Consider the following 20,734-nt stretch of genomic DNA (forward strand, 5'->3'; position numbering starts at 1 on the left):
AGCAAAAACAAAACCAGGAGCTGACTGTAGCTCAGACCATGAACTCCTTATTGCCAAATTCAGACTTATATTGAAGAAAGAAGGGAAAACCACTAGACCTAAATCAAATCCCTTATGATTATATAGTGGAAGTGACAAATAGATTCAAAGGATTAGATCTGATAGACAGAGGGCTGGAAGAACTATGGACAGAGGTTTGTGACATTGTACAGGAGGCAGGAATCAAGACCATCCCCAAGGAAAATAAATGCAAAAAGGCCATATGGTTGTCTGAGGAACACTTACAAATAACTGTGAAAAGAAGAGAAGCTAAAGGCAAAGGAGAAAAGGAAAGATATACCTACTTGAATGAAGAGTTCCAAAGAATAGAAGGAGAGATAAGAAAGCCTTCCTCAATGATCAAGGCATGAAAGAGAGGGAAAAAATGGAATGAGAAAGACTAGAGATCTTTTCAAGAAAATTAGTGATACCATGGGAACATTTCACGCAAATATGGGCACAATGGACAGACATGGTATGGACCTAACAGAAGCAGACGATATTAAGAAGAGGTGGCAAGAATACACAGAAGAACTATACTAAAAAGGTCTCATGACTCAGATAATCATGATGGTATTATCACTCACTCAGAGCTGGACATCCTGGAAGGCAAAATCAAGTGGGCTTTAGGAAGCATCACTATGAATAAAGCTAGTGGAGGTGATGGAATTCCAGTTGAGCTATTTCAAATCCTAAAAGATGATGCTGTGAAAGTGCTGCACTCAATATGCCAACAAATTGGGAAAACTCAGCAGTGGCCACAGGACTGGAAAAGGTCTAGTAAATAAAAAAAAAATGTAATAAAGTAATAAAAAAAGTTTTTATTCAAATTCCAAAGAAAGGCAATGCCAAACAATGCTCAAACTACCACACAATTGCACTCATCTCACACACTGGTAAAGTAATACTCAAAATTCTCCAAGCCAAGCTTCAATAGTACATGAACCATGACTTCCAGATGTTCAAGCTGGATTTAGAAAAAGCAGAGGAACAAGAGATCAAATTCCCAACATACATTGTATCATTGAAAAAGCAAGAGAGTTCCAGAAAAACATCTACTTCTGCTTTGTTGACTATGCCAAAGCCTTTGGCTGTGTGGATCACAATAAACTGTGGAAAATTCTTAAAGAAATGGGAACACCAGACCATTTGACCTACTTCTTGAGAAATTTGTATGCAGGTAAGGAAGCAACAGTTAGAACTGGACATGGAACAACAGACTGGTTCCAAAATCTGGAAAGGAGTAGGTCAAGGCTGTATATTGTCACCCTGCTTATTTAACTTATATGCAGAGTACATCACGTGAAACGCTGGGCTGGATGAAGCACAAGCTGGAATCAAGATTTCTGGGAGAAATATCAATAACCTCAAATGTGCAAATGACACCACCCTTATTAGAACGCAAAGAAGAACTAAAAAGCCTCATGATGAAAGTGAAAGAGGAGAGTTAAAAAGTTGGCTTAAAACTCAACATTCAGAACACTAAGATCATGGCATCCGATCCCATCACTTCATGGCAAATAGATGGGGAAACAATGGAAACAGTGAGAGACTTTATTTTGGGGGGCTCCAAAATCACTGCAGATGGTGACTGCAGCCATGAAATTAAAAGATGCTTGCTCCTTGGTAGAAAAGTTATGACCAACCTAGACAGCATATTAAAAAGCAGAGACATTATTTTGCCAACAGAGGTCCATCTAGTTGAATCTGTAGTTTTTCCAGTGGTCATGGATGGATGTGAGAGTTGGACTATAAAGAAAGCTGAGTGCCAAAGAATTGATGCTTTTGAACTGTGGTGTTGGAAAAGACTCTTGAGAGTCCCTTGGACTGCAAGGAAATCCAATCAGTCCATCCTACAGAAAATCAGAACTGAATATTCATTGGAAGGACTGATGCTGAAACTGAAACTCCAATACTTTGGCCACCTGATGCGAAGAACTGACTCATCTGAAAAGATCCTGAATTGGGGAAATATTGTGGGCAAGAGGAGAAGTGGATGACAGAGGATGAGATGGTTGGATGGCATCACCGACTCAATGGAGATGAGTTTGAGTAAACTCCAGGAGTTGGTGATGGGCAGGGATCCTGGCATCTTCCAACCAATGTGGTTGCAAAGGGTTGGACAGGACTGAGCAACTGAACTGAACTAACTGAAGTGAAATGTCTTTTATCAACGTTGCCCAAAAGGAAATTTCATGCTGTCCTTATTACAAAACAGGGAATTGATTTTTGTGTTGTCAGGATATAATGCTACTAGAAAGGCATAAAGTTTGGTTTCTGATCTGAACCTAATCTCTACATCTACCACATTCTGTGTGTGTAACACTGGGCTGGTGACTTAACTGACTTAGGAGCTTTGATATTGTCATCTGTAGTCATGAGAATAAATACCTATTTTATATAATTATCATCATGATTAGTAAAAAGAATATAATTTCATTCCCCTTCACATATCCCCCTTTTTGCTTTTCATAATGCTTCTCTTAGTGGCTCTTCATATTTTGAGGCATGGACTGCTTTGAGAAGTAAATGAAAGCATTCCAGCAGTTTTGTTTTAAAAGTCACATATATATTAAATGGCTTTCCTGGTGGCTCAGTGTTAAAGAACCCACCTGTCAGATGTAGGAAATGCGGGTTTGATCCCTGGGTCAGGAAGATCCTCTGGAGAAGGAAATGGCAACCTACTCCAGTATTCTTGCCTGGAAAATCCCATGGACAAAAAAGCCTGGTGGGCCACAATCCATGGGGTTACAAAGAGTTGGACACAATTTAGTGACTAAATAACAACAACAACTACAACATATATTAAATACAAAATATTACACAAATTGTCAGTGTGATCATAGAGACTAAATATGTGTTTAGTCTCTTAAAGACCTCTTTAGAGACCTCTAAAGACTAAATATGTTTAGAGACTAAACGTGTTTTTAAAAATTTTTTCTGAGCCTCTGGCATTTACCTCCTTCCATGGAGGACAGCCCTCAAATATAAATTAGATTCACAATCCTCATGATTGGGATAAAGGAACTCTTTACTGGGAACTAATGTAACTCGACCAGAGTTAGGCTGGCAGTAGCAGCACTCCAGCCTCACAGAATTCTTTCTGCTCCATTCCACTGTCAGGAGATAAAGAATGAGAGCTTTATGCATACCTTTTGCAAATTACAATTTGCTTTATATGGAGCATTCATTAATGGCTTTTGTTTTCTTGTCCTGAGGCACACATTTCTGTCTATGCCTTTGGTAAATGGTTTCATTTTCTGCCATTGTTTATTATTTGTACTTGTCAGATTTTTAATTGTATAATTAAGATGCTATTGGTCTTCACTAGAAATATCATCAAAGTGTTGTGACAGTGTTGTACTAAATAAATCCTGAAGTCACTGAATATAAAAGGAAATTTAAAGATTCTAGGCTACAAGATATGTAACATATTTCACTTATAGACATCCTAATCAGGTCTACGAAATAACCAGTTTTGCTGATAGCCATTGGAAAGCAGACAGTTATTAGCTCTGTATCATTTAATGAAATGCCATTACAGCAGTGACCAATGTTTGAAATGGGGAATTTTAGGCAAATAATATTCAGGAAAAACAAGTAGATTGTTTTTCCAGTTTCTTTCTATGAAAACAGCGATATTGAGAAATAAATAAAGCCAATTTAGAACTATAGGAGATGACAAAACTGAGGTCTAGAAAATGTGTGTCATTTGCATGAGGTTATATGTTAATTGGGTTTTCTGGTCAACTTGATGGTTTAGTTATAGTTTTGTTGTTGTTGTTCTGATTTCTTTTCTCGCTATACTTTGGGCATGCCACTGCTTGGCCCCAGTGGTAATATTATTAGTTTAGACACACATGTCTCCAGGATGTGGAGGTTCTGGGAATGCAGATTAAAATATTTACAGCAAACTCCATACGTCTATATATCATTTTTTAAATTGAAGTAGATTTTCTTTCAGGTGAATATTGATTTATACAAATCCAAACTGCCTAATTAGAAAAACAAAGAAAACTTCTGAATTTGTGTAGATTAACATCATAAGCAAGTGCTAAAACAAGTGCTCCCAGGTACTATGTAGACAGGACAATGTACAACTTTTTGAATATAAATTATTTTTATCCTTGGGATTTTTTTTTTTTTTTAATTTTTTCTTCTGGACACTTTGTTTCCAAGGCTCATCTTTTCCCCCCCACCATTGTTCTGAAATGAGGCTTTTAAAAAATGCCTTTATATTTCTTCTTGTATTCATTGGAAGGACTGATGCTGAAGCTGACACTCCAATGCTTTGGCTACCTGATGTGAAGAACTGACTCATTTGAATGGACCCTGATGCTGGGAAAGATTGAAGGTGGGAGAAGGGGATGACAGAGGATGAGATGGTTGGATTGCATCACTGACGGACATGAGTTTGAGCAAGCTCCAGGAGTTGGTGATGGACAGGGAAGCCTGGCATGTTGCAGTCCATGGGGTCGCAGAGAGTCGAATATGACTGAGAGACTGAATTGAATTTCTTCTTGTATATCAATTGTATTGTGCATCTGATTTGGGGCCTTTTCCCCCTTTTAATGTGAGTAACTCTGAGACAGAAAAGTAGTGAAACAAAGCATTCCCAGTTCTCCTTATGAGAAATCTACTGACTCCTGAACTGGCTTCTATTGGAATTTGTTTTTGGCTGATCTTTACATGACCTTTGAAATTCTGGCATCTGACTTGCCTTGAGCTTGGACTCTATGGCTCTAAGTCTAATTCCTTCAGGGACCTTGTCCTCCCAATCTCGTATTTTCTGGACCTTTCTGTCTATCTTAACTCTCTGGAAGTCCAGATAGGAGAAACTGGAAGCTATTTTCTGGACCTCTTTGTTGGTCTTAACCCTATGAAAGATAAGATACGTTAAGCAAAATACCACAAAACTCTTTTTAGTTTTGTTGTATCCCAGTGAATGTGCCGGTGCTGAAAGAGATGCTTATAGAAGGGAAATAATGAGTTAATTGGAAAACGCCAAAGACTGGGAAACTTCCGGCATTGACGTCCAAAAAAAGGGCTTCAGCCACTGATTCAGTATTTTTAAACCATTCTAAATGAGAGATGGCTAAAGTTAACAGATTAAAATTTTCAGAAACTTTCAAGAGCATGAGTCCAAAAAATAATATTTTTAATAATACATCCTTTCACACTCCACTGCACTTCTTGGTTCTGGCTTGGGCTATTGACAGATGTGCCAACATTCTCCCGAGGGGAGGGGGGGATATGCAGTCCTCACAGGGCTCTTGCCCAACTGGAAAAGGGAAATTCCAGCCACCTCTTAATAAAGCATGTGCTCCAGAGATTTGCAACTCAATTTTGTAGACCTAATGAGTTTGAAGATGATTGGAATAAACATTGAAATTTTGGTAGCAGCTTAGCCGAATTCTGGCTAATCTCTGTGTCCTCTGTGGTTTTGCCCTTCACAGATGCAAACTCCACAGGGCTACTGCTCACCAAGATCATTAGTGCCATACAAAGCCAACTGAAAACAAGTCGAGTGACAGTCCTTGTTGTGCATCTTTAATTTACAAAGGGAAATTCTCTGGGCAGTTTCATTAGCTTCTAGCAAGTTTAATTGGATGAAAACATTGCTTTCATGATCTTTGATACCATGTGTTGGTACAAATTAAAGCATAGCGGCTCCTAGTCACGGAATTTTGCTCCTCAAATGCCTCCAGAGGGTTAAACTTGACAAAGGAGGATCCTTAACAGAATTATTACAAATCTCCCAGGGTGTAAATTGATGCTTGTGAATGTCAAGATTCAGTATCAAACAAAATAACAAAGTTCAGATAAACACATGCATAATCAAAGGTTCATGAAAAACATAATGTGTTCAATACAGACAGTGCATGTAGGCATTCTGCATTGCATGCAAAGGGGGCAGGTACTTTTATAAAAAGATTGGTTTTAATATACATGGTATATGAATTTTGTCCATATGGTATCATAACATATTGAGAGTTTTCTTACCAACTTGAATTTGTATAATCACTGATGGCCTATTAAGTGAATTCGGTCAATAAGAAACATTGAACCCTGATTATTCTGTGTGCAATTTATATTGATTACCCCACTGAAGTAATCTTTGAGCTTGAAAAATATATTATTCTTGAGTTAGAGAAGGTAAAGAGAGGAGGCAGTGGAATAAGATTTGATATATTTGTCTAATAAGATAATCATAGAAATAGTCATGTCCAGATTTTTCTGGTTGAGAAACATCATTATGTTGATACTTGTAAGGGGCTCAGTCTTCAGAAGGTGGGCCATCACTAACGAAAATCACAAATTCCTAAAGCTGCGCTAGGATATATGTCTGCTTCTGCAGACCAGGCTACTTAAGACCGGCGTCTCTTAATGAATTCCTAAAAGACAGCAAGGGGGAATGCTAAGGGAAGTGTCACAGTTACAATAGTGCACACTAATCACTTTTACTGTCTCCAGTTTTGTCTGCCACACATAGTAAATGTTTGTGTCACCCACTGACTCTAGTAGGTATTGACATATTGAGACCTTTTATCTTCCATTGACTAGACTCAAGTAGGTAGACTTGTGACTTCTTGTTTTGAAGATTGTCACCTTAAAAATAACCCCTTAATGAGTCTGTGAATAATTTTTGAGACATAACAAATATGTATCATGGATGTCTCCACACTGTGTTCCAATGGTCATGACTAACGGCATGTGGTCCTAAGATTGCTTCAGGTGCCTCAGGCTGCCAATACCAGCCCATCAGGATGGATACCTGAGTCGAAAAGTTTTGGTCCTGCCCTAACTATGTTATGAATTTTATAAAGCACTCTGGTCTTATTAGGAAAACATGTCTAAACTGTCTCATAGGGAAGAATCTCCTTGAAAATGATTCTTAGTAATCTAATGACACTAATTCTTAGTAATTTCAGATTCTGATGGTAATATTTTCAGGCTTGTCCCTAACTCTAGTGTGTGTTCTCTATCTAAATAACAGGATATATATTTTATGATAGGTTCAAATTTCAGTGGTCATTTTAGCAGAAAAGTTAAGAAGTTTGGAAGCATTCATTACCATATGACTCAGGGAACTCAAACCAGCCCCCATGATAGAAGGCGGGAGGCGAGTTTAAGAGGGAAGAGTCATATGTATACCTATGGCTGATTCATGTTGCCGTATGGCAGAAACCAACACAATATTGCAAAACAATTATCCTTCAATTGAAAATAAATAAATTTTAAAAAATGTGAAAGCCTTCAAATGATGTCAGGAAACATTTTAACCTTTTTTTTTTTTTTTTTTTGTATAAGTTATGCATACATTTAAACTATTGCTAATAATTCATTTGCTTGAATAGTCATAAACTTTAAATATAATATGTAGCTACTGAATTCAACTCCACTTTTTAATTAGAAAAAAAATGAAATCATTTTAGCATTAAAAATCATTAATAATGTTTTAAACGGAAGATCGTGCCAGTGGTTGTAAAGAATTAATTCTAATCTCTAGAATAAAACAGTGAAGCACATTTTTGCTATTTAGAAAATGTTTCCTAAAAAGAAAAAAAAAAAGCATTTGTATGCAAGCACTTGTATTCCCTTCTTATGCAAATCTCAAAAATGCTTTAATTTTCCTGAACATTTAATTGACATTATACATAGCCATGAAAGCTTTATACAGAATCATGTGTATGTGAAAGCAAAGGTTGCTGTTGAACAGTACAGACTTGAAAGCTGAACCAGGAAATCATAATAAGCAACTAAGTAAACACTGAAGTCAAATGTGTGCTACGATGGTGGTGGTGTCATGGGATGAGTCTCAGTCAATGATAGGAAACAAAAGAAGAAACACCACTTAAATCCTGTGACACCAAGTTTATCTTTCTCATTGTTCCCAAATATTTACAGTAAGTGAGGAGATGTTTCTTCCATCTTTTCCTTTTCTTTCTTTCTTTTTAAATATGTATTTATTTGTCTACATCTGGTCTTAGTTGGCGACATGCGTGATCTTTCCTTGTAGCACATGGACTCTCTGCTTGTGGCACAAGGCCTTTGGAGCACAAGGGCTCAGTAGTTGTTGTTCATGGGCTTAGTTGTCCCCTGGCATGTGGGATCTTGGTTTCCCAATCAGGGATCAAACCTGCATCCCCTGCATTGCAAGACAGATTCTTAACCATTGGACCAGGGAAGTCCTCATCTTTTCCTTTTCTATGCCCGCCCAGTGGGAAGAAAATAATTTCATCGTCTCTTATGCTCTGCTTTTAGCTGCTCCTTGTAGAATACTCCCCAGATGCATGTGGACCAAAGTTAGCAATGAATGGAAAGGGCAGGCATGGAGGGATCCGTTCCCTATAGATTTTTCTCTGGCTACTTACTGGAACTGCTTCACTGGGCATTACTTCTCTCTCACCAAATAGAAGAAAATTTATCATTTCACTCTTTGCCCCAATTTTTCTTTTAACTCTTTTGATTCATAAAAGGCAAGATTTAACTCTCCATTTCACTGTAAAATTGTACTGGATTCCCTAGGATCCAACCCAGGAAGCTATTCTAATTATCACAAACTTTGTACAGTACCATTAGCTTTTCTAATTTATCCTAATCTTGTGTTGTCAAATTGAGCTCAAAACTCCTGGACTCACACCTACCCTGGACCATGCCTTTCTATAACACCTTCTTCATGGGTCTGGAAAACTTATTTGAAGGCCTTAATTTGAATCACATAGGCTTCTATATTTGATCTCTGGTTCCTCTGCCTTTTCTAAAACCAGCTTGAACATCTGGAAGTTCACGGTTCATGTATTGCTGAAGCCTGGCTTGGAGAATTTTGAGCATCACTTTACTAGCTTGTGAGATGACTGCAATTATGCAGTAATTTGAGCATTCTTTGGCAATGCATTTCTTTGGGATTGGAATGAAAACTGACCTTTTCCAGTTCTGTGGCCACTGCTGAGTTTTCCAAATTTGCTAGCATATTGAGTGCAGCACTTTCACAGCATCATCTTTTAGGATTTGAAGTAGCTCAACTGGAATTCCATCACCTCCACTAGCTTTGTTCATAGTGATGCTTTCTAAGGCCCATTTGACATTGCATTCCAGGATGTCTGGCTCTAGGTGAGTAATCACACCGTCATGATTATCTGGGTCATGAAGACCTTTTTTGTACAGTTCTTCTGTGTATTCTTGCCATCTCTTCTTAATATCTTCTGCTTCTGTTAGGTCCATACCATTTCTGTCCTTTATCAAGCTCATCTTTGCATGAAATGTTCCCTTGGTATCTTTAATTTTCTTGAAGAGATCTCTAGTCTTTCTCATTCTGTTGTTTTCCTCTATTTATTTGCATTGATCGCTGAGGAAGACTTTCTTATCTCTCCTTGCTATTCTTTGGAACTCTGCATCCAGATGCTTATATCTTTCCTTTTCTCCTTTGCTTTTTTCTTCTCTTTTTTTCACAGCTATTTGTAAGGCCTCGTCAGACAGCCATTTTGCTTTTTTGCATTTCTTTTCAATGGGCATGGTCTTGATCCCTGTCTCCTGTACCATGTCACAAACCTCTGCCCATAGTTCATCAGGCACTCTGTCTATCAAATTTAGTCCCATAAATCTATTTCTCACTTCCACTGTATAATCATAAGGGATTTGATTTAGGTCATACCTGAATGGTCTGATGGTTTCCCCTACTCTCTTCAATTTAAGTCTGAATTTGGCAAAAAGGTGTTCATGATCTAAGCCATAGTCAGCTCAGTCTTGTTTTTGCTGACTCTACAAGCTGGTTTTAGAAAAGGCAGAGGAACCAGAGATCAAATTGCCAACATTGCTGCATCATGGAAAAAGCAAGAGAGTTCCAGAAAAACATCTATTTGTGCTTTATTGACTATGCCAAAGCCTTTGACTGTGTGGATCAAAATAAACTGTGGAAAACTCTGAAAGAAATGGGAATACCAGACCACCTGACCTGCCTCTTGAGAAACATATATGCAGGTCAGGAAGCAACAGTTAGAACTGGACATGGAACAACAGACTAGTTCCAAATAGGAAAAGGAGTACGTCAAGGCTCTATATTGTGACCCTGCTTATTTAACTTATATGCAGAGTACATCATGACACATGGTGGGCTGGAGAAAGCACAAGCTGGAATCAAGATTGCCAGGAGAAATATCAATAACCTCAGATATGCAGATGACACCACCCTTATGGCAGAAAGTGAAGAGGAACTCAAAAGCCTCTTGATGAAAGTGAAAGAGAAGAGTGAAAAAGTTGGCTTAAAGCTCAATATTCAGAAAACGAAGATCATGGCATCCGGTCCCATCACTTCATGGGAAATAGATGGGGAAACAGTGGAAACAGTATCAGACTTTATTGTTTTGGGCTCCAAAATCACTGCAGATGGTGATTGCAGCCATGAAATTAAAAGATGCTTACTCCTTGGAAGGAAAGTTATGACCAACCTAGATAGCATATTCAAAAGCAGAGACGTTATTTTGCCAACAAAGGTCTGTCTAGTCAAGGCTATGGTTTTTCCAGTGGTCAACTATGGATGTGAGAGTTGGACTGGAATTGATGCTTTTGAACTATGGTGTTAGAGAAGACTCTTGAGAGTCCCTTGGACTGCAAGGAGATCCAACCAGTCCATCCTAAAGGAGATCAGTCCTGGGTGTTCATTGGAAGGACTGATGCTGAAGATGAAACTCCAGTACTTTGCCACCTCATGTGAAGAGTTGACTCATTGGAAAAGACCCTAATGCTGGGAGGCATTGAGGGCAGGAGGAGAAGGGGATGACAGAGGATGAGATGGTTGGATGGCATCACTGACTCGATGGACATGAGTTTGGGTAAAGTCTGGGAGTTGGTGATGGACAGGGAGGCCTGGCGTGCTGTGATTCATGGGGTCTCAAAGAGTCGTACATGATGGAGCGACTGATCTGAACCGAACTGAGGCTTGTATATTATTGGTATCTCACATTATAAGAAAGCTCAGACATGTGAAAGGTGAAAAGGGATTTAATGAACATGTTTGTGTATCATTTGTCATACCAAAGATCACAGACTGTGGTGGAATGAGCAGTGAAGAAAGCACAGGGCCTAGAATTGGGTTTTCTGGGTTTGAGCACTGACTCTCTCTCTTCCTAGTTGAGTGACCCCAGGAAAGTTACTTAATCTCTCTGTGCCTCAAAACACGTATCGGCAAAATAACACTTAAACTTAGAAACAAAACCATAAACAAAACCAAAACCATTAAGGGAATAAAAGTATTGGTATATGTAAAACACTCAGATGTCTGCCTAGCATTTAGTAAAGCATAGTGTACTTCTTAAGAAAGACGAAAAACTTGATCCATTTGTCTTTTTTTTAAAATTTTTATTCATTTATTTATTTTTGGCTGTGTCAAGTCTTACTTGCAGAACGCGGGATCTTCCTTGTGGTGTGCAGGCTTCTCTCTTTGTGGTGTATGGCCTTGGGAGTTGCAGTACATGGGTTTAGTTGCCCTGTGACATGCGGAATCCTAGTTCCCTGACCAAGGATTGAACCCACATCCTAACTTAGGAAGTCCCAAGTTTGTCTTGTTCTTGACTTTGTAGAAAATTCTTTATAACAATCATTACTGTTTCTGTGTGTTTTAAATGTCTTAGATAATAGCTTATGTTTTCATTATATTTTCAGTGGCGTCTGCACACAGTTTTACATTTTAATATAAACACAAACTTAAGTATTTTTTTAATAATTTATCTTTTTGGTATTTCATCTAATAAATATTTAGCTTATGCTAAAGTAAAATAAAGACAAAATACAACATTGTATATATAAATTATTTTGTTTATCTTAAAAATAATCATGGAAAACGCTTAAAGTAGAAATCTGATATAAATGTTAGTGCTTTACATTGAGTGTGTCTCCCCAAAATTCATATGCTGAAATCCCAGCCTTCAAGGGGATTGTTTTTAGATGCAAGGCCTTTGGGAGGTGATTAAGCCGTGATGGTGGAGCACTTATCAGAGGATTAGTGTCCTTATAAAAGAGACCCTAGAGAGCTCCCTTGCCCTTTCTACCATTTGGGGACAGTGTGAAAACCAGGAAGTGGACTCACATCAAATCTGCAGGTCCTCGATCTTAGAATTCCCAGCCTCCAGAACTGTAAGAAATACACGTTTGTTGTTTGTCAGCCACTGAGAATTATGGCAGCCCAAACATGCCAAAACAAGTGTTTTCCACTGTGTAATGGTATTTTCGTCCTATGTGCTCTGCTCTTTTTTCCTTGGCTGGACTGGGTCTTTGTTGTGGTCCACTGGCCTTCTCTAGTTGAGGCGTAGATGGGCTTCTTTCTGGTTGTGGTGCACAAGCTTCGCTTAGTTCCCCAACCAGGGATCATCCCTCGGCCCTTGCACTGGAAGGTGGATTCTTGATCACTGGCCCACCAGGGAAGTCTACTCCCCACAAAATTCTATTATAACTATACTGCCAAGTATTATGTAAGTAAGTAATACTAAAAGTTTAAGAGACAGTGAGTGGTCTGCAGACACAAACAGATAAACACACTCACGTGGACCAAAGGTAGCAATCTGATTGTCAAGATGGCAGGCACAGAGAAAACACATGGAGAATGACTTCCTCTTCAGTTGGAATCCCACGGGGAATCACAGTCATTGAAGATCCTCCACTGATTAAAATAGCACTCTCTTTTAAATCAGTACACAAAATACACCCTACAGACCTCATCCAGATTCTTCAAGTATTTTGATAAATAATCCTCTGATGGAGTGTTTTGAAAAGAGAAACTAACTGATGAGGGAGAGCAGAATGGTGACTAACCTGGAAAGAAGGAGACGATTATCAAACAGCAAGCACCCTCCACATAAATAATGTATCTCTCCATGACCTCTTGCTTTGACAGCTGGTTGCTGCCTCTATCTAGCAAGCTGAGGTCTTTCCTCCTGATTAGGTCACCTCCTTTGATGATCATAATTCTTAGTGTCACAACAACACAGAGACAACAATAAAGCAGTGATAACAACAAAGCCTTACGGGCACCGACATAGCTTTCATCTCTGCACATTGTATGGTTTTGTAAATTGTCTTCACTATGTAAATGTGCAAAGGCTGACTACCAGGTTTCTTTTCAAATTGGACTTTTATCTAATGAATGATACCATCAAAATCAGACAGTGATAGGGGTTCCTGTACAATCTCCTGGCAAAATGCTTTTATCATTATGCTCCAACTGATCACGTTTGAACTGTTTACTCCAGAGGGATTAGAAAGGATATAGTTTATTTTTAAGGATCCTCTGTTGGGGAGTTAAGTATGGAGATTCTCTAGTGAGTCTGGATAGGTTAAATTGTTGTTCAGTCACCTAGTTGTTTCTCTGTCCATGGGATTTTCCAGGAAGGAATACTGGAGTGGATTGCTGTTTCCTTCTCCAGAATAGGTAAGTAGTTCATCCACTTTATAGTCTCACCACCAACATATCCTTTGTAGGTTTTTCTCTGTATGTGTCTACATAGAGAAAGCATCTCTCCAGTTTTTTCCTTGATGTCTATGGGATCCAAAAACTCAGACCATTTTTTTAAACAGGGAAACAGATAGTTATATAGGAAATTACAAACTTGGAGATGTTTAAAAAAAAAGTTCCAGGCATGCTTCTTGGTTAATAGTCCCTGACTCACTTCTGGGATGGTAACTAGATACCATATTGTTTTTATGGCTCCAAGAAGACCTATTTTTCCCCAGTGTAGACTGAAGAGGCAATCCAAGGGAGAAAAATAAATGTCTATTTTTCTCATTTAGGCAGTTTGCATGCCTAGGGATTTACACTGCTGCTGCTGCTGCTGCTGCTACTAAGTCGCTTCAGTCGTGTCCAACTCTGTGCAACCCCAGAGACGGCAGCCCACCAGGCTCCCCCATCCCTGGGATTATCCAGGCAAGAGCACTGGAGTGGGTTGTCATTTCCTTAAGAGTTTACACCTCACTGAAGAACCTTCTGAACATTTCTTACCTATACAGACTATCCAGGAGAAAGTAGATTCTTTGTGCCCCCTTTTGTTACCTAAATGATTTTTGTGGGGTAGAATGTATTTTTGATGGCTTAGGAAATTCTTTAATATTTTTATTTGTATGAAATATTTATTTTTTTAATTTAATAAAAACAGATGCTTCCTATACACACACACAGGGACACACAAAGTTTATATGAATGTAAACATAACCATAGTGTATTATAAAGGCAAAAGAAACCTAAAGATATCATATCATCATTGTTGTATATCTCACAATTTTTTTTTTTATATCACAATTTTTTACACAGCTTTTTGTTTTAAATGTGTAAAATGTATGGGACAGGAGCTTCTGATTTTATCAATTTGAATTTAGATATTTCAGGTAACTTTTATTTTTTATTTGTTATAAATTTACTATTCATTATCTCTGATGAAATTTGCCAGCATTTATGATAACATTAAAATTGTTATTTTCAACTGAACCATTAAATTATGAAATTGAAAATTAATCTAGTCATGTTCAGGTATTAATAGTTCACTTACCCTACCAACTCATGTTAGCCTTCTGTTGTTCTTCAAAATTATATATTCAAATTGTATGATGTATATCCAAAAGTAAAAATGAGTAAGCACAAAAAGTTCTATGTATTTTTTAAATATTGGTTTTCATTAATCCAGAGCATATTCACATCAAATTGGGTCTTAAAGAAATTAATGTTCAAATTACCAATGAGAAAAACAAGACTGCAAAACTTCAGTGACTGTACAGACCAATGACCAGAACTCTGGTTTATGGATTTCTTGTCACCAGAGCTGTTAGTCTATAACTGATGGTAGGACCAGCTCTGTCACCTAATAAGTTGGCTTAGTCATAGAAATGATTTTACCTTCTGTTACCTTCATATATGAACTACAAAGTATGGAGGCCAACTAGATACTTTCTAAAGTAATTCTGGTCCAAATATTCTGTGATTACATTTCTACCCATTCTACCAAGCCTGTTTGCCCTCTTAATTTCCAGATTAAATTTAAGAGCTCCTATCCCCTAGAAGAATATTTCCTGCAAAAGAATTGGCAATTCTATTCTATTAAGGGAGAATAGTTATCATATGAGCTTTCAGATAAAAATAATATTCTAACATGCATTTATCACACACACTTCAGATACAGAAATATAAGTTCTATAGTCTCTTCTTCAGAGTTGAGGAGTAAGCAGTCTTTCTGTGGAATATTAAGAATGCAATATTGATTTTTTGGCTAAGTAATTTGATCCTTTAGACACATTAATCAATGACGTTTTCAGAGTGCATTGAGTAACAGGTAATCACTGGTATGGTAAGCATATTCAGTCAGTGGTCAAGACTGACAGCAAGATGGTAGGCACAATATGTGTCTAGAAACCTTATAGTGGTTTGATATCCCTAGGATGGTTGTAAAGAAGGCAATGACACCCCACTCCAGTACTCTTGCCTGGAAAATTCCATGGACGGAGGAGCCTGGTAGGCTGCAGTCCATGGGGTCGCTAAGAGTCGGACAGGGCTGAGCGACTTCACTTTCACTTTTCACTTTCATGCACTGGAGAAGGAAATGGCAACCCGCTCCAGTGTTCTTGCCTGGAGAATCCCAGGGATGGGGGAGCCTGGTGGGCTGCCATCTATGGGGTCGCGCAGAGTCCGACATGACTGAAGTGACTTAGCAGCAGCAGCAGGATGGTTGTATTACTATTGAATCAATAAAAGATATTAGTAAAGTGAAAAGGGCATATGAGGTTTCTACTATGGGGAAGTATTTCAACTTTGGAGAAGATAGGTTCATGTGTTAATACTTTCAAGGTTTTCAGGAAAGACATTCAGGTTAAACCCAGGCAGAAACTAGTTTATTCTTGTAATTGACATTTATGACAATTACATCATACAATTACAATTTATACAATTATACATTGTATACATAATGTATAAATGTATACACTTATACAATTACATCATCACAATTACTTTGTGATGGGCAAAGAAAGTAGCATACTCAGTGGCTACATCCTTTGTACTCCAAGTATGATCCACTGATTTTATCTGAAATCTTTTAGAAATGCAGACTCTCCAGCACCACCCCAGCCCAGAACTATTATATCAGAATCTTTTAACAAGATGTTGTTCACTTGCTCAGTCTGAGTCTTTGTGACCCCATAGACTGCAGCACACCAGGCTTTCCTGTCCTTCAGAGTCTCATGGAGTTTGCTCAAACTCATGTCCATTGAGTTGGTGACACCACCCAGTCATCTCATCTCTGTTGTCCCCTTCTCCTCCTGCCTTCAATCTTTTCCAGCATCAGGGTCTTTTCCAATGAGTCAGCTCTTTGCATCAGGTGGCCAAAGTACATGCATTTTAAAGTTTGTGAGGCATTTGTTTTAAACCTTTATGACTTTAACAATCTTATTTTCCCAAATTCAGGCCAAAATAACTAATAACTAATGTCCAGTTTTTCTCAACGTTGTGAGAACACCTTTTTACAGAAGGTGGAGGACACCTTTTTACAGAAGAGGTATTTGTCATCATCTCATTGGAGAAGGCAATGGCACCCCACTCCAGCACTCTTGCCTGGCAAATCCCATGGACGGAGGAGCCTGAAAGGCTGCAGTCCATGGGGTTGCTGAGGATCAGACACGACTGAGCGACTTCACTTTCACTTTTCACTTTCATGCATTGGAGAAGGAAATGGCAACCCACTCCAGTGTTCTTGCCTGGAGAATCCCAGGAGTGGCGGAGCCTAGTGGACTGCCGTCTTTGGGGTTGCACAGAGTTGGACACAACTGAAGTGACTTAGCAATAGCAGCATTTTCCCCTGAAGGTCAGAGGCCAGCAAGCAAGGTGATGTTCCAGCCAAAAGTTGCTGTTCTAACGCATCTGCCCCTGACCCCACCACTGTTTTCTACTCTGAGGTTTGCATTTGGGAATTTCCTTCAGGAGAGAAACAAAACTGCCAGCTTTATCATCTACACCTCAGATATGTCTCTATCAAATCCTAGTTTCCAGGCAAACCCTCCACCACTGAAAATTTCAAGTTTTTAAAGAAATAAAAAGTGGTTACTTTCAATGAAGAGGTTAGGGAAATTTGGGGCCTTTTTGGTTATTTCATTTGTTTATTTCTTGATACGAAAGAGGTGTTTTTTTTTTTTTTTTTTTCTTATAAACCTCCATGACTCAATCACAGAAGTTTTTGTTTTGTTTCCCTGGCTAAAATGCCATTTTATTTCTGAACTTAAGACAAATTCTTTCCCCTCTATAGTGCAGACTAGGCCAAACTTGTTTTCATTGAATCTCAGAGAACCATGATCCTTCTTATACCGCTCATCTAAATGTATAATACACTCTCATTTGTTACATTGGTTATTACTATCTAGCCACTAGAAAGCAGCAAGTATGTCTTATTTCTGTGTTATTTCCTCTGTTTAACACAATGCCTGACCCATAGTAATCATTTAATAGTATTTGCTGATTAACAAAGGGATATAAGACTCAGAAAGTAATTGTTCAAAGAGTCACACAAACTTGAGATGTTTCTAAATATAAACTCTGTGCTTTTTTTTCTGTAGCAATAATTTTTTCCAATCTGGCTACATCCCAAAACAATTAAATCAGAATCTCTCGATATGGAACACTTGTTTTGGTATTGTTGCTGCTGCTGCTAAGTCACTTCAGTTGTGCCCAACTCTGTGCAACCCCATAGACAGCAGCCCACCAGGCTCCCCCGTCCCTGGGATTCTCCAGGCAAGAACACTGGAGTGGGTTGCCATTTCCTTCTCCAATGCATAAAAGTGAAAAGTGAAAATAAAGTCGCTCAGTGTGTCTGACTCTTAGCGACCCCATGGACTGTTAAGGTCCTGCAAATATTCTAATGAGAAGTGAGCCTTGAGAGCCTTGCTCTATACTTGGCTCTCTCTTTAATATAATGGCATAAAATCTTCTAGAATGATAAAGTGCAGCAATTGAGGAAGTCAAAATACACTTGTCAGTTGGTAGGAAAATACAAGGAGTGAAAAGTATTCAGTCTAAAGTAATGAAATCTCAAAAAGAACTGGCTATCTGTTTTTAACTATTTGAAAAGTGTTCTTGTATAAATGGGATTAGATTTACTCTATATATTCTCAGAAGTCAGAACCCAGCTGTATGCATGCAAATTATAGGAAGACAGTTTAGGGCTCAGTATGAGGAAAAAGCCTCTTAGAACTTAACACTAAAAATATATTGCACTATTTTTGGAGGTGATGAGGAACACATTGAGGGAGGTATTAGGTAAAACCAGATGGTGATTTGGCAAAGTCCAAATGCTGAATTAGGTTAGTTAGAATGTGACTGTGTGGGATTCTGTGATTCTATGTCTATCAGAATATGTATTAGTTTTATTTTGATATTATTTGGTAATAATATTAAACATAATGATAGTGAACATTTGTTGAATGTTGTTTATGAGTGAAGCCTATCTTAAACAATTTATATCATTATATTACCTCTATAAGCCCTGCAAAACCTTGGTGACATTGGTGTAATGTATAGCCCCATTTTAATGAAGAGGTAGCACAGACAGAGATTAGTAAACTTGCACATGGTAATTAGCCATAAATTATTGAAACAAAGATTCAGACTCAAGCAGTCTAAGCTTGAAGCCTGAATGCTATCTCACTTGGCTCCAATCATCCATACAGATTTCTGTACTTGTCAAACAATTAAATACTGTTACTTTTATGGACAGAAATGATTCTCACACATAGGTTCAAGCTACCTACTTTAAGATACAAGAATAAAGCCACTAGGAAAATAAATATTAAGTTCTGGTCTTTAAAACTGAGGTATTGCATCCATGTGTTTGAAGCAGCTAAGGATGAAACTTTGTTTTGTTGGCTAAGATGTTGAAGAGATATGCTTGATTCCTCTATCAAGTTATAGAAAGACAAGCCCTAGAGGAGAAAGAGGCAACCCACTCCAGAATTCTTGCCTGGGAAATCCCTTGGACAGAGGAGCCTGGTGGGCTACAGTCCATTGGGTCACAAGAGTCGGACATGACTTAATGATTATACCACCACCACCACCACCAGGCTGAGGTGCTGCTTCTCAAAACCTGAACTCAGAAGTTTCCATTAAAATGTTTTATACTCTTCTAAATAATGTTTTACCCAACTTTTAGAGACAATAAAATACTTTCTTTGTCTGGATCTTCCTACATTTTTCTGTTATTAAATCTATACTAAACCTACAATTGAATTAGTTTTGGTACTCAGAAGCTAGTGTGGCTTGTCTTATATGTGTCATCATCTGACATATAAGGTTCACATATGTGAACCTACTTAAGGTATAAATATGTCACTATTTATCCTTGTAAGACTGGTAGTCTTGGACTTGTATGATCTAGTGATCATTCCAGAAACTATATTCTCTAAGTAGATAAGTTAAATACCTCTGCTTCATGTAGTGGGGAAAAAGATATCTTCCTGATTAGCTTTGAACTTTTGTAGTTTATTCTTAGAACTTCAGTTTACTCATTGCTCTCAGAAGTGGAAAAAATTATGCCAATTTTGACAGACTCAATGAGAATTAAATGAAATAATTATCTAAAATACTTGGCAGAGTTCCTGGTTCTCAGCATATGTTAAGCAAGTTTTAATTGCTTTTCTTTTTCCCTTTTATATTCTTTGTTCCATCACCTTAAAAATGGGGCCAGTAAAACTCCCTGAGTTAAGCCATAGTGCAGTTATGAAGATAAAAAATGAATTTATGTATATTCAAGCTATGCATACTGTAATTTACTGTTTAGAGCTATCACTAATAGTCACTGTCCTTTTAATTATTTAGTTGTCTATCACTGTTGAGTTGCTTTAGTATTTTGATTCTCCAAAATGTGTGTCACCTCTGAAACACTGTAGAAATATTTCTAAGGAGAAAAAAAAAGGTCAAAAAGTTAGATATGTACCTAAGCTTTCACATAGAGACAAAAAACTATAAAGTACTAAAGAATATTGCTATAGTAATTTCCATCTGTATCCTGTTTAGTTTTGCTCTCATCATCCTGCATAGTTTCAGCATAAAGAAACTGTGGGAGAAGCAAAAGAGGCCACTCATCAAGTCCAAGGAAGTCTCTCTCTTCTCACCTATTCAGTCTTACTTGGAATTGAGTTCCCTGCCACCGTCATCTGTTGTTGTTGTTGTTTTTGACTTGCTAAGTTGTGTCCGACTCTTTGCAACCTCGTGAATGGCAATAAACCAGGCTTTCCTGTCCTTCACTATCTCCTGGAGTTTGCTCAGACTCACGTCCACTGAGTCAGTGATGCCAACCAATCATCTCATCCTCTGTTGCCTGCTTCTCCTCTTTCCCTCAGTCTTCTCCAGCATCAGGGTCTTTTCCAATGAGTCAGCTCTTCACAGCAGGTGGCCAAAGTATTGGAGCTTCAGCATCAGTCCTTCCAAGAATATTCAGGATTGATTTCCTTTAGGATTGACTGGTTTGATCCACTTGCTGCCCAAGGGACTCTCAAGAGGCTTCTCCAATACCACAGTTCGAAAGCATCGATTCTTTGATGCTCAGTGTTCTTTATGGTCCAACCCTCACATCCATACATGGCTACTGGAAAAATCATAGTTCTGACTATACAGACTTTTGTCAGAAAAGTGATATTTCTACTTTTTCAGATGCTGAGCTTTTCTTCCAAATAGCAA

This window comes from Bos mutus, chromosome 8 (genome assembly GCF_027580195.1).
Source record: "Bos mutus isolate GX-2022 chromosome 8, NWIPB_WYAK_1.1, whole genome shotgun sequence".
Taxonomy (NCBI): domain Eukaryota; kingdom Metazoa; phylum Chordata; class Mammalia; order Artiodactyla; family Bovidae; genus Bos; species Bos mutus.